This window comes from Electrona antarctica (assembly GCF_951216825.1).
Source record: "Electrona antarctica genome assembly, contig: scaffold_25, whole genome shotgun sequence".
NCBI classification, from domain to species: Eukaryota; Metazoa; Chordata; class Actinopteri; order Myctophiformes; family Myctophidae; genus Electrona; species Electrona antarctica.
Genome location: NW_027637034.1, coordinates 4,394,780 through 4,410,743, shown reverse-complemented (window position 1 = coordinate 4,410,743; position 15,964 = coordinate 4,394,780). Strand labels below are relative to the sequence as shown.

The 15,964-nt window shown below is 40.0% G+C and overlaps 1 long non-coding RNA gene across 1 annotated transcript; it reads right to left on the bottom strand.

Moving 5' to 3' along the window:
- Window positions 1-8,154: 8,154 nt before the first annotated feature.
- LOC306919474 lies at window positions 8,155-13,267 on the bottom strand. Its single transcript, XR_013789546.1, has 4 exons — window positions 13,155-13,267; window positions 12,499-12,620; window positions 11,461-11,622; window positions 8,155-8,304 (listed from the first exon to the last, which is right to left on the bottom strand). It is a non-coding gene; the product is annotated as an uncharacterized lncRNA (long non-coding RNA).
- Between the last annotated feature and the right edge of the window lie 2,697 nt (window positions 13,268-15,964).

Genomic DNA, 15,964 nt, shown 5'->3' with positions numbered 1-15,964 from the left:
ATCAGAACTACAGAAACCTTTGTGAAATGTAAGGGATATTTGTGTTAAAATAGCTCTAGTAATCACTGCTATATTGTTTGTTCAGAGGTTACTTTCTCCATATCCAGTCATTTAACTCATAGTGAAACTGGAAGGGATTTAATGAAAATACATTGAACTAAAACAATGGGCCACAAATGTATGTAATTTGTGGCCCACATGTAGCCTACATGTATTTATGTTTACAAAAGAGATAGTGAGATGGGTACTCTGTTTTTAAGTTGCTTGTTTCACTATTTAGATATTTAGCTGCCACGCCACCTTCCTCTACAAACCCATTGTAACTTTAAACAACTTTTGTTTGATTATTTGAGAAAACACATGTCCTTGGTTCTGGTGACATAGTAATTGGTGCTTTCAATTAATCTAAATGGAGTTTGAAATTACAATTGGAAGCGTATATATTGATGTATGTTAAAATGACCCCCAACAGTGATGTGATGGGCTGTAGCCATACTATATATACAATTTGTATTTGTGTATGTAACCGTTTTATTTCATCCATGCTTATCATCGCTCTGGGTTAAGAGCATCTGCCTAAATTGTACAGTGAAACAGCATTCTGTGCAGAATGGTAATGTGTCCACAGTGAAACAGTGTTCTGTGCAGAATGGTAATGTGTCCACAGTGAACAGCAGAGTTAATCTGAAGGAATGTGTGTGTCTCAGGGGTGTGACATTAGTTTCAATGGGTTGTGATTAAGCTTTCATTCAAAGTAATTTTAATGCAAAATAATGAAGAAACCCTGCAAGGACTGTCTACCTATAGTATGAAATCAATCAATGTAGAGATCAAAATGTATGTATATCAAATGTAATGTATATCAAAAAAGAACATACACAACACATATTTCAAGGTAACACATTTTATTTCAACCATGTTTACAACTTAAAACACATATCAATAGAACAATTATTTACAAAATGTATTGTGCTAATTTCTTCTCTCAGTTGGAATGCATGCAGCCAATGATGTGAACGTAACACAATGTCTAATATAAAATGTCTAATATACATAATGTGCATGGGAATAATACATAAAATTGGAAATGCTTCTTTTGCAAGTAGTCAAACATTTCCAGCAGCAGACACAGATTCAGTCTCTTAACAGACATAAGTGACAGTACCATGCAGTGCAACAGCAGTGGAGTGTAATCTATGCATTGAGTCTGTTGTGCGTTCTTGCAAAAGAAGCATTTCCAATTTTATTTCACACAAAAAAAAACACCACCTCAAGATCCCACACTATTTGTGGACTTGCTACGAGGTGGTTTGGTGGGACTCAATCTGAGAACCCATCATGATGAAAAATAAAATAAAAACAGCGTCCTCTTTTCCGTTGAATTCAACCGTCTGTTTCGAGAGAGACTAGATTGGTTCAACACCTGCTCAGGTGTTATCCTCTCCTCTGGATCCAGGTGAAGCATCCGTTTCAACAGGTCCATGAAGACGTCACAAGACGTTTTGTCGGCATCGTCGAAGTCGAACACCTCTTCCAGTGAGCTCTCATCATCCTCATCCTCGTCTTCATCCTCTTCTCTTCTCTCTCCTCTCCTCTTCTCTCCCCCTACGTAATACTCCTCTGGTTTCTATATCAAAACAAAACAAGTTAGTTTCAGTGATTTGAATTAATATGAGCAAGGATACTTGAATATAAGAGAGGAAGTTATTACACCAAGTGTGTGTGTGTGTGTGTGTGTGTGGGATGAAATAGTTGCAGGTTTTTAGTCCGGCATCCAAGAGAGATTGTGCTGGTATACCAAGCATCGAGAAGATGGATTGAAGCTGCAGAAGAAAAAAAAACAGGGGATATTCACAATTAAGACTGAATTAACAATTCAGTCTTAAGTAAACTCCCAGCTCTAAGAAGAACGTGTAACTACAGTGTTTGTTCAGAGTAGTGTCTGAAAGCATTCTGTTTTAAATTTGCAGTTCATCAATAGATTACTCACCACATCGTATTTGGTGCGCCCTCTGATTAAATCCTTGCTCAGCATCACGTTAGCCATGACACAGCCCAGTGACCACATGTCAAGGGCCTCTGTGAGTGGGAGGCCCAGGAATACTTCTGGTGCTCTGTGGGTTGTAAAAGAAAATAAAGTTTTATAGCAATGCAATAACTATCTTGTCAAATGCAGTCATTAAATGTTTTCTTTCACATGCTTTCAGTAAAACACATTCATTTAAGACATTGTCCAAGAGTAAAACTCACCTGTACTCCAGAATGGGCTTGATCGCCCATCGCTTGGTCTCAGAGACAGGAACGGCCAGACCAAAGTCAATGAGTTTGACTCTGAGGGGTTGTTCTCGTTGGTTCACCAGCATGATGTTCTCCAGTTTGATGTCTGCATGGATCAGACCGATTCCCTTCAGGGCCTGGAGTGTAATGGCAAGCTGCAAGACAAGAATAAAGAGCATGATTAGTAGGTGCACTGCAGCAAAGGAGTTGTGAAATTTAACTCAATATTGTTGTCATCACTTCTCATTTCAAACTCATACCTGCTGGACGATGGGTCTCATCTCCAGCATGGACAGACGAGAATCTCTCCCGTTCAAGAATTCCAGGAGATCGACATCCAGAGATTCAAACACCATGCATCTCAATCCGTTGTGGACAAAGCTGTCGTGAAATATCACTATTCCACACGTGTCAGGGTCCAGGACTCTCAGCTTTTGCAACATGGCCATCTGGGAATACAAGAAGACAGATTTAGACACGGCGTCATATAACAAATGATGCACACACATTCTTTTGAGTCCCCAAAGCAATGCCTTACCTCGTGTTCTGCCACTTCGTCGTAATTCTTGCATTTCTTTATTATCTTGATGGCCACCATGTCACATGTACGCGTGTTGATGGCTTTGGCCACCATCCCGTAGCTCCCTTCCTCCATGAAGCTCGTGACGATGTACTGGCCTCCATCCAGCATGTCCTGCTCGGCTATGCAACTCTCTGAATCCAACCCTGGACCATCAGAGTCTTGGGAGGAGGAGCTGGTGGTCACTTTGGTAAGTGGCGTGGTTGGGGAATTAGGGACATCTGAGCAGGACACGATGGCGTGGTGTTGGGGGGCGGACGTGGTCAGGATGTCGACGTAAACCGCCGGGGAAGGGACGATGACAAACTTGAACAGGTCCTGCTCGACGGTGCCCCACTCTGTGTCAAAGTACACGGGGGAGTTGGTGGTCATGATGTCAATGTAGACCGCTGGCGACGGGACATCTTCAGAGATGAACACGTCCGGCTCATCTGTGTCCCACTCTGGTTCAGAGCTGGACATGTTGGAGTGTCGGATGGCTTTGTCCATAGAACCACCTAAAGAGAGAGGAGAGAGACAGAGAATTTAGAGTCAATTGGATTATGATACAAAATAACCAATAAGTACCATGACATTCCATTGGCATCTTGGATATATCTGACATATATCTCCACTTTTTGTTTAACTATAGCTGCATAATTCCTTATCATTATATCTAAATCATTATATCTATTATCACTGCTGATTCAGGGACTACAGAGATTATGAGAGACATTTTGAATCCACAGTTAGTGATTAATTAGCTCAAGTATCCTCACTTTGAATCTAATAAAATGCCATAAATATTTTGACTTACATAATATGCTATAGAGACATCTATGGTATATATTTACTATAGGTGACTCAGACCATACTAATACAAGTGTCTTTTTTCCTCATTTGGTCATTGATCCTTACCTGTGCATGTCCTTGAAGAGCGCTGGTATGGTTCAAAGCGGTGCTTTTTCAGACTTCCTACTTTGAGTTTTAATCCTTTGCTCTCCTGTTGTCTCCTGGTCATTAATGTAGGCATGGTGTGTTCGTTGAGTCCTGGATCTTTATCCTGCTGCTTTCTCTAGATTCAGATGATCTGCTCTGAAGAGTACACTGACCCCAAACTAGTATATATGCAGTCTAGTCAGGGTCCTCTGACCAATCAGGTAACCCCTTTACCAAGGTGTGAGTTGTTGGTGGGGGGAGTGGGGGTATTTGCCCCCTGTTACATACAGAGCTATTCATCTGCTATTCACTTGTCTTATTGGGGGGCGGAGAATTACAACATTTGCATGAATGAACCCATTGTTCTCAGGTTTCATTCAATCTCTTCATCATCATTCACCGGCACCGCCCATAAGTACCACTGAGCGTGCTGGCGGTTAGTTTTATGATGACGATGCTGAAATCTTTTCAAACAAAAACATATAGCTCTAAATTCTAATAGCAATCCTTAGAATGGTTGTTCAGTAACAGGGGTCTCCATGTCCCTCCATTTCTTTAGCAAATAGAAAATACATTTTCAGGTTGGGATACCAATTTTACCATTATTATTCTTATTTTTTTCAGTTTAGTTTGTATTTGTTTTTAAAGTGTTGCTACTTTACTTTAACATATATCTTTTTTAAATGATATTTGTATTAATCCCATTGGTTTTTGGGGTGAGATTGGTGAGAATAGCAGATCTATAAGATCACAACACGTCACACCACACCGTGACACATTGTGAGCCTATACTGTAGATCTGCTATTTTCACTGTTTTCAAATATTTGTTTAAAAACGGGATTTGAAATTATCTTTTGTGTTTAGTTTTGTAAACCTAGTAGCCTATAATATAGTTTCAGTTACTATTTTGTGAGCCCTTGTTTTTTTTCCCCCAATCAACTAAATTGTTGATTTATTTAAGACTTAATTTCACTCACACACACACACACACACACACACACACACACACACACACACACACACACACACACACACACACACACACACAGTCTACACTATATCTGCTACTATTACATGTTACTGTATGATCCGTTTTTACCAGTTTTCTTGCCCTGTAATTTTATTATCCTTTTCTTTCCTGAAAACTAATGATCAGAGCTTGTACCAGTGATGTGACAATAAATGTAAACTTAGAAATGATGTTGACTATTGTGTAATAATTATCACTCATGCAGAAAACCTGGTCTAACAGAACAATCAGATGTCCTGTAGAACTGGTCATACTTAGCGTTTCAATACATCCTATAGGTGTCGATGGGCCGGTTCACCATTTGCATCCTGGGTGATCAATAGTGTAACATCATAAATAGTGTCATATCATAATGCAGGTCCTCAGGTCCTCAAAGAGGAGGACAATCATCTACCCTAGGGGGAAGAAAGGCTGTCTAACCTACTTAAACATTTGAATCCCTGTCAGTGTAGCCCATGTACATGTTAATGCATCTTGTATTTTGTATTGCCTTCAAAGCATATTTAATTGGATTGACTGACATTACTGCACTGCAGTGCTCCTATAAACAAACAACTGTTATGTGTGTGTGTGTAACCTGGTGTAGTGAGGGACAGCATCAACATTGTTTTATTGTCTTTATTTTTGGCAAAAAATAATGTTATGTTCTGTAGTGGTACAAGGTTGGTTATGCAGTGATACCTTTGCAACAGAATCAACAAAGTCACACTGGGTCTTTTCCTACAGGCATAGTGGCAAAAAAGCCGAAAAGTAAAGCACATTTCTCTAAAGGTTGCTGCTATCTATTATGCATGTCCTGCTGTCATTTACATGTGAAATAAACAACACCATTCATGTCCTTTTCCATGTGTGTGAATGAGTCTCTCTTGTTATTCGACCAATGTCTTTCAAGTTCCCATAGAAACTTAATTTGTACATGATTGACTCCAAATTCCTCCTGGACCACTAGATGTTTTCTAGTGGGACATACTTTGTTATTAGTGAGTTAACTTACATCAATCAACAAATCAACATTAAATTCATCCCCATCCTATGAATCTAGTCAGCACATATACTTGTAATGTGTGTATAGTTTAGCATTCTTAATAAACAATAGCTTATAGCTTTAGCTTTAGCTGATGTTTCTGATGTTTTCTGTGCTGTGTTTTTTAAGGTTAGACATTATAGAGAAGTGTTGTCCACGCTGATCACACCCCTAGTTTTTCTCTCTAGTGTGAATTATCTGGTGTGTTTTAAGGCTGGATATTTGAGAGAAGTGTTGTCCACACTGACATCCATAGGGTTTCTCTCCAGTGTGAATTCTCTGGTGATTTTTAAGGCTGGACATTTCAGAGAATCTGTGTCCACACTGATCACATCCATAGGGTTTCTCTCCAGTGTGTATTCTCTGGTGTGATTTAAGGCTGGACATTAGAGAGAAGTGTTGTCCACAATGATCACATCCATAGGGTTTCTCTCCAGTGTGAATTTTCTGGTGTGATTTAAGGCTTGCCATTTGAGAGAAGTGTTGTCCACACTGATCACATCCATAGGGTTTCTCTCCAGTGTGTATTCTCTGGTGTCTTTTAAGGTTGCTCTTTTGGGAGAAGTGCTGTCCACACTGATCACATCCATATGGTTTCTCTCCAGTGTGAATTTTCTGGTGTGATTTAAGGCTGGACATTAGAGAGAAGTGTTGTCCACAATGATCACATCCATAGGGTTTCTCTCCAGTGTGAATTTTCTGGTGTGATTTAAGGCTTGCCATTTGAGAGAAGTGTTGTCCACACTGATCACATCCATAGGGTTTCTCTCCAGTGTGTATTCTCTGGTGACTTTTAAGGCTGGACATTCGAGAGAAGTGTTCTCCACAATGATCACATCCATAGGGTTTCTCTCCAGTGTGAATTCTCTGGTGATTTTTAAGGATGGATATTTGAGAGAAGTGTTGTCCACACTGATCACATCCATATGGTTTCCCTCCTGTGTGAATTCTCTGGTGCTTTTTAAGGCTGTCCATTAAAGAGAATTTGTGTCCACACTGATCACATCCATAGGGTTTCTCTCCTGTGTGAATTCTCTGGTGTCTTTTGAGGTCAGACATACAATGGTAGCGTTGTCCACACTGGTCACAGCCATGTTGTTTTGGTTTAGCCAAGCTTCTATGTTCACTTACTGTTGTTAAGACATGAAGGCCAGACTGATGATGCAACACTGGATTGGAAAGGTAAAACAAAATGTAATTTGTTAATAATAATAATAATAGTAATAATGTAAATAATACACAATTTTGCAGTGCATTTCTTAAGCCTTTGGAGCACAAACAAAATCCTACAAGGTGCCAGGCACAAAAGCAAAAACATAACAAGTCCATAGACTTTCAGTTAAGCTCTAAATATACATTAGTCCATAGACTTGGCTTAAGTGCTCAAAATAAACAGTCCATTGACTTGCCTTAAGTGCTCAAAATAAACAGTCCATTGACTTGGCTTTCCCAAATAAACATTATATAGTCCATTGACTTGGCTGCCACAGCGGTTTCGTTCTTATAGAGTATAATGTTGCATTGAATAGTTACAAATAAGTAGCAAGTGTTCAACAGAAGGTTATGGCAAAATAAGACACAATAAGAACACAATTAAATAAAACAGAAAACAATAATTGGCACAAACACTCAAACCGGTTGTTGGAAGTTTCAACAAACATGTTCCAATAATAGATGATTTTTGACAGGGTGTCACATATTTTATAGTGGGGATGTAGTGGTGACTCCAGTTCTTACAATGGCTGGGTTTCCAAAAGAAATTAAAGTTTGGGGACATATCGAAGCAGAAATCATGGAGATAAGAAGGTGCAAGACCATTACGAGCTTCATAATTTCATTTTAAAATCAATCCTAAAAACCACAGGGAGCCAGGTGCAGTGAGGTTAAAACCGGAGTAATTTGATCTCTCCTCTTACTTTTGTTAACGTTTTAAGATTTTCGTTGTCGTCGGCTAAACAGGGGAGGAACATTTTCGATGACGTCCCACTGGGGGTGCATACTTAGTTTAGACTAGTCATTGGTTAGACATGGGTTAAGGTTAGGTTTAGGTGTGCTGCCCCGTGGGAGGTTAGGTTTAGGGTGAGGGTTTGAGATAGGTTGTAGTTGTAGGACTAATGACTGGTCTAAGCAATGATCAATAAACTTTGTCTTTTGGATCAAACTTCGTCCTGGGCGTCGGGCGTTACTAATAGAAAGGACAAAGAACTTTGTCCTGGGTGATGGGGGCGTTAAGAACTGCTCCCGGTGCGTTCACAAAAGCCTGAGTAGATGATAAACAATTATGTTGAAAGTGAAATATCCCTTAAAACAGCACATACCTATACGGTACAACTTTACAACAGGTTGCATCATTGCATCAAATGGTCCACGTCCCTCGCCCGTCTCTGGCTGTTCCTCTGAAAACGTTGAGTGTCTTTTGGAGGCCATCTCTCTAGATACTGTAGACCTCTCCCTGTGGTGCTCTGTGGAAATCACTGGTAACAGATTGTAGGCTACTTATCATTCAGTAAGGGTGTTATTATTCAAGACAATATAAGTAGTGGTCAAATGATTCAAATTTATAATCAGATTAATCACAGCTTCAAAATTATTAATCATGATTAATCACCATTCGAACCATTTCGTTATTTTTTCATGTATTTATTTATTATTTATTTATTTATTTGTAATACGTTGCTAGCTATTGTCAAAAGTTTTGCCACAGCCCATAGAACCACAGAGTAGTAGTAGGGCTGGAAAAAAAATGCAAACAAAAACAAATGAAAAAAAATCCCTTACAATACAAATTAATTCCATATTTATTTATTTTACATTTTTGGAAAACAAATAGCCAATTTAACTTTGAGGTGCCCACGTACAATGTTTAGGTGCCCACTAGGCATGTAACGATATTAATTAATTAATTCATCCCGACGATATACAGGTCCATCCCAACGAATTAGAATAATCTGAAAAAGTTCATTATTTGCCATAATGTAATAAAAATAAATAAACCTTTATATATTTTAGATTCATTACACAACAACTGAAATAATTGAAGCCTTTTATTGTTTTAACCCTCTTGTGGCCGTGCCTAATTAACTAATTAATGTGCCTTCAGCCAGCATTATTCATATGTTTAATTTGTCATTTTAATGCCAATAGAAAAATCCGCGATATACACACTATATCTCATTTTGACGGGGAGAGCGAGTGAACGATGACCACTTCCGGTTTGGATCCAAATATCCGGTAGTAGCTTTGCTACTGTGTTACACTCTCAGATGTCCGGAATGCTAAGCTATCATCGTATTTTTCATAACTAAGTCAAATTAAGCTCTAATCAAGCCCAAAACATCGCATTTTACGCAGCGATGCATGCGCGATCACGCGCGTGTGTGATCGACCGTGCACGCGCGGATTTTCGGCCGGTTTTAAGAAGATTACATCGGCCGTTAGCCAAATTAGCTAAAAAATGCTACATTTTGCGACAATAAGCTCCCGATTATTGGGAATCAATCGATTACGTCCATTACGTCAGTGGCCATAAGGGATTTATTGATTTCATTACGTCAATTACGTCAAGGGCCATAAAGGGGTTTTAAGGATCACATTTTTATTACACAACAAAAATACAAAGAACCACCCTTTAAATAAAATAACCTTTTCCACTTTTTTTTTTAACTAAAATGTTTCTGAAATTCCAGCCCAACAAAAATCACTACATAAACATTTTTTTCTTTCATTCTTTAACATGATAATGTTGACAGGAGTCAGCAGTAGGTTGCGTGCTCTGCTCGCGCACATGTAGGCCATCCATGGCCAGCATGTGTGCAAAGCGCAAGTTGGAAGCTCGACAGATCTGATTTCAAATCATTCATGTCCAAATAAGGCCTTAAGGTGGCCTTACACTAGCCGATAATCGGGCATTTTTGACGCTCGGGGGGTGCCCGACCGCTCAAAGCGCGATCGGGACGGCCCGATCAACATCAAGAATGTTTGATATTTGCTCTGCCCCGCTCCGATTATCCTGTAGTGTGTGGCGCTATCAGATTTCAGATTGAAAAAAAATCGGCTAGTGTAAGGCCACCTTTAAAAGCACTTTATAGGACCAAAAAGTTATTTTCCATATTATTGAGGGGCCTATGTCCAGCTTTGAGGGTAAGTGTAAGCACAAAGATTGTCCTAACACAAACATTGAATGCCATTGACAATGGTCAGTTTTGAGTGTTTGTGTTAACACAAACATTGAATGCCATTGACAATGAATGGTCAGTTTTGAGTGTTTGTGTTAACACAAACATTGAATGCCATTGACAATTCATAGTAGTCTGCTACCTATACAGTCGCAACAGAGACAATAAATGCACCACTGAAGTCCTGTCATCACTGCTGCTAGATGACTCATTTGAACACTCATTTGTTTTACCATCATTTTGAAACCTTTTTAAGGCTGTCAAAATTATTGCGTTAACGGTGTTAATCAATTGTGTTAATTAATTGCCTTAAAAATATTTAACTTATTAAATGCATGCGCAGTCTTGACCCGCAGTGTTGTCCCTGTACGCTTTCAAAGAATGATTGTTCACAAATCCGTTTATTTTTTGTTGAACTGAACGTACTGTATTTCTGCTTGATGAACGTCATTGTGAACGCGTTCATTCTGGGCATGTGTGAACCACTCTCTGACAGTTCACTTCAAACAGTGTCCCAGATTTCCATAGAGCCTTCTAGGAGAAAACCAGCTAAAACACACCCTAAACATAGAGCCTTCTAGGAGAAAACCAGCTAAAACACACCCTAAACATAGAGCTTTCTAGGAGAAAACCAGCTAAAACAAAAACACTGAGGTAAACTTGATGTTGGTTGATTAAACACAACGTGCCAGGCTGCCACCGAAAACTAGCTTCCCGTAGCTTATTACTTTTGCGCTGTGTAACGTCGCTTCGGCCAACAAAACACAGCTCTCAAGTGAAGCTTGACTGGTGCTTGACTTGTGCTTCGTTGTACGATGTGTTGCATGCTGAAAATAGTTGATCTACAAGCTCACAACGCATCACATCCACAATATGTTGTATGTTTCTTCTCATGATTTGCATTCGGTTGCTGGTTCCTACAGACCTGTCCTTGTAGGTGTGCACAAGGCCTTTTCTCTACAAAGCTTTCACAAACCTGGGCTTCCATAACAATTAACAGTGCCACAGGCTGATCACCTCCATGCCACGCCCCGTTGATGAAATAATTTGTTCAAAAGTAGCCCAGACCAAGTATTAACTGCATACATTAATATTCTTTTCAGATGGTCGACATTTTTCTTTTAAAAAAATCATTTTTTTTGTGGTCTCGTAAAATATTCTAATTCATTGGATAGGATTTTTTGATTTTCATGAGCTGTACTCATCAATATTAACAGGATGAATGCCGACAAATTACGGCCGTCTTTCAGGCTAGACTGCCTATGTTTAAAGTTACCTTTGAACAGCGATTACACCGACCGCTGAGTTGCTTGTCATGAAAATCCACTTTAAAAAGGTGTAATCGCTTGGTAGTTTTGTAAAATATTCCAAAGTGACGATGTCTCCCCGCTCAGCATCAAGGTTTGGATTAGGGTAAGGTACAGTAAAACATTTAGGCCAAGTGAAAATACATACTACGGTTTGGGTGGTCTTCAAGTTCCTCCTGTTTAATAGAGATGTCTTCAGGTTCCTCCTGTTTAATAGAGATGTCTTCAGGTTCCTCCTGTTTAATAGAAATATCCTTGGCTGAGTCTGGAGAGTTCATTTTCACCTGCAGTCTGGACTCCATACACCGGTCTGAAATCAAGTGAATCAGGACTTTAATAAGAATCTTGAGATTATGGGATTCATGAATTACTAGGCCTACTAGAGCATGGTTTTCAACTATTCTCCAATGTTCGGAGGTCATTTCTGATTATCCAGTGATCGTGATTGGAACATTGGCGTTTTCTAGAGCAAGGATTGGCCTTATTTTAGCTTGGTAATAAACGCTAATACTTTAGTATCCAAGATGGATGCCAAAAGCGGACTGAAATCACCGGCACCCAAGTGTCATACCACTTTCGTCCAGCAGGCAGCACTCATTGTGTTAAAGTGGGTTTGAGGCAAAATGTGCAGCGTATGAACAAGACAGGAAAAAAATGTCAAATGTTATGCATTACCTGAATGGTCATTCTAAGACTGACACAATAATAGAGCATGATAAAGGTTTAGTTGGTACGGTTTCAATGCTTGGTTCATGAAGACATGGAGCTCTAAGTTCACTTGACAATCACATTAACATTACAGTGGACAGAGTAAATATCCTACTCGTTTACAATCTACATTTGCATTGCTTGCCGGGCTTGACATTAACCTTTTGAGGGACTTGTCCTGCGGACAAGTACATTTCCCATTCACTTGTCCGGGCACAAAAGTCACTTGTCCGGAGCACGAGCACACACAAATACATTTTAAATTAACTAACTGTAAGTTGGTTTTGGTGAATACATGCTAGCTGAGACAGAGCAGATCAGAGGCAGGAACGTAGGGACGCGAAGCTAGCCACTCTCGGTGCGGGAGGCAGTACAATGGGAAGTCGGCTTCTGAGCCGTTCGCGGGGGGGGTCAGAGGGTTCGTTGTCTCCTATAGCGTTCATATGCTTCTTTTGGAATATGTCAGTGTCACACCCACAGCGCAGAGATCCGTCGGAGAAGGGTAACTCAGATTGCATCCCATGTCGCTTGAAGCCGATGATACCGGACCCTACGGGGTAGGGGTCCAAAGGAGCTCAACCCGGGGGGTCCGGAGACGGGCTAGCATGAGAGTGTGAGAGGAGTAAAAAAAACAACTATTTAAAGAATTAGTTAAATAAACAAAGTCTCTCACATTTCTATAAAAATTGCATCCTGCACATAATTCTACATTCATTAATACTCTGAACTCTAACTAGGGACAGAGTCTGGGAGATAGGTGAGGTTATTGCTAGTCTATAATGATAATTTAAACAATGTGAAAGAAAATCTTATAACAGAAGGAAAAAGGTTATATTCGTGGACAATCAAAATATGTAGGATACTGTATCATAACTACAACACATTGCTGTAACGTTGTGGTTACATTAGTAATAATAATAGTGGCATCAACAAGATGCAACCAAACAATGTAGGCGTATAGACTGTATTATTGTTGCTGCTGCTGCTGCTGCTACACTGGTTGTTTATTATGATCACATTTATAACAAACAAGCAGAGAGACATTCGACTCGCGTTCCATGTTAAAAGATGAGTCAATAAGTTAAAAGATAAATGTAGTAAAAACACAACGTGGTGAATCCATCTTCTTTTTACCTGTAGCTGTGTTTATTTCAGTAGTTTAGCTGCTGACAAACAAACGTGCTCCTGCTGCTTAACGACCACACTGTTTTCAAACCACCTTTTAGTGTTCTGTGCATATTAAAGTGTCAGACGCCATAATGTTGTTTTAACAAACTTCTTATTGTTGTTCTGTCTGTGGATTTTAGCAGGAGCTGCCGAAACTAATACCGAGCCGCCGGAAAACTCACATATCGTTGTGCACTGTGCACATGCGCACTAGCGCTGCTGGAGCGTACGGTGCACTAAATATAAACGGTCACTAGAGGGAGCCATGGTACAGTGTAATACAGTGGGGAGCAGCTATGGAACAGCTATAGCCTATATCCAGTCATTGTATAGTAACCTGTAGGCTTAGCGGGTGCTTAGCTATATCCAGTCATTTTAGGGCATAAACAAGAAGTTGAAGGATCAAATTAAGTCTGATAATGATGTACCGTCACCACAGGGCATGTTCACATCGTGTGTATTTTACATTACTTGAGACTATTTTTCAAATATTAGATTTGTTTTAAACATTTTGGACAAAACTGACAATTTGAAATCGAGTTGCCAATGGTGTCCAAGGTGCTTTGTCGACCTATGTTTTACTGTCGCTTATTGTATTTGTATTATTCTATTGATTGAATGCTTAAAGTGCAAATAACATGCATTTTAAATGTGTTTTTAATACTGAATATCATATTGTATATTTCCCTCAAGCATATTTCTAATGGTTTGAGCCTCACTCAGCATATAACCAGTCCATGACATTGCTTTATGTGCTTCTGAAGCTGTTTTAGCTGCAGTACCACAATGGCCTCAGCTGTGCCCCTGTGTAATCCAACTCATGCAAATTATTTTCTCCGCCACACCCTCATCCCAGCTACTCCCCTCCCACATCTTTTAGTAATTATAATGCTGATGTCTAGCATCAACCTAGGCTTGTTTCCAATTCCATGCCAGCCAATTGGTTCAGTTAGATTTGACTTCTGTATTTATTTTGAAGATAAAAGAGACAGTGGTGGAAAGCAACTAAGTACATTTACTTGTGTACTGTACTTAATTATAATTTTGTAATACAAGTAGCCTATGTGTAGGCTACTTTAGCCTACTTGAATATTTCCAATTTCCAACACTATTACTTCACTACATATTGGATCCAAATATTGTACTTTTACTCCACTACATTTATTTGAAAACTTTATTTATCTTATTAGTTTGTAGATTTTGATTATTACAAAACATACAGTACATCAACCATTTCAGCTCTATACATTTTGTCAAATTGAAAATCTACAAGCTCACATTGCGACGCATTGTGAGTGACTGAGCTTGTAGATCTGCATGGGGGGATGGACGGGGGGGGGGGGGGGGGTCTTCATGCTTATTTCTTTGCATGGTGCAACATTGTGAGCTTGTACTGCCCTGTAGATCTGCAGCATGGGGGTAACCTCGTGTTACCAGGCTTTCACATGAGGGGATGGACGTACGTGTGAGTGTGTGTGTGTGTGTGTGTGTGTGTGTGGGGGGGGGGGGGGGTCTTCATACTTATTTCTTCAGTTTGCATTGTGCGACATGGGGTAAACTTGTGTACGTTGTGCTTAGAGGCGACTCAGGCGAGCTATAGCCTACCTACATCATTCGAGTCACAGAAGACATGTGAAAATGCACACAGAGATGCTCACTGCCCTAGATCGAAGTTGTAAAGTGCAATGCGAATTTGCTAACTAACCTACACAAGAACAACCCGATACGCATTGTCCAATTAATGGCGATCAACAATACATAAGGCTTTAGAGTCAATAACATGCTTTCAAATCAAATCAAAGTGTGTTAACTGATTGTCCGTTGCGGTATCGTTTCGCGTTTCAAACGTTTTTTCCCCCCGCAAAACCAAACTGCACTCCAAGCAGCAATGTGCTAATAACTTCCACTGCCCGCCTCTCTGCTCACTCTGTCCGAATGAGGAGGCTCATTTCACCGCTAACCAACTGGGGAACAGATTGGCATTCCGAAGCCCGCCACTTAGAAACACCCCCACTTTGAAACCCCCCTATTTCGAACACTCACTCCGAAAAAGTCTATTCGGAATGGCGGGCCTATCGAAAAGGGGTTTAAACCCCGCCATTCCGATGAACAGTGTAGCGGCCTTTAACTCCTGTAATAAAATGAATGCTTAATACCTCTGTCTTGTGTGTAGGCTATGTCCTGCTTTCTGTTCTGTGTATGAATTATGATTTGCGCAGCAAATCGTAATATAATTATGATTTGCGCAGCGGCGGCAGCGTGCACAGACACGTATTAACTAACTGTAACCTTGCTGCCAAACATAGCTTCACAGCAGAGCACAAGTTCTGCGCTCTGCCTGATTTTCGGGCTCCATCCCTAGACATAATACATGACAGACAGTAGTACCGTTTCCCATGCACTCTCATTGATGATCGACAGAGTGGTTTGACAGGGTGAAATCCCCCAAATGCGGGGCCAATGGTAAAATAAAAGCTCATCATTTCTGTTTCTGAAGTGTCTGTTAGGCCCACTTCTGTGTATCGATTATGTTTTGATGATTAACCACTCAATAGAATAGAAATGTAAAAATCGGATGCATGCATCACGGATCACAAAAAAGCTGATCTACAAGCCAGGACGCATAAGCAATTCACTTCTAGGGAAACCACTATAAAAACATATTTTTATTGCATTGGATTAACGACTAATAAGTATTAGAATGCTAAATTGTGAGTGTACGTGTGTGAGCGTGTGTGTGTGAGAGAAAGAGAGATGATTCCCATGTGCTGTCTGTC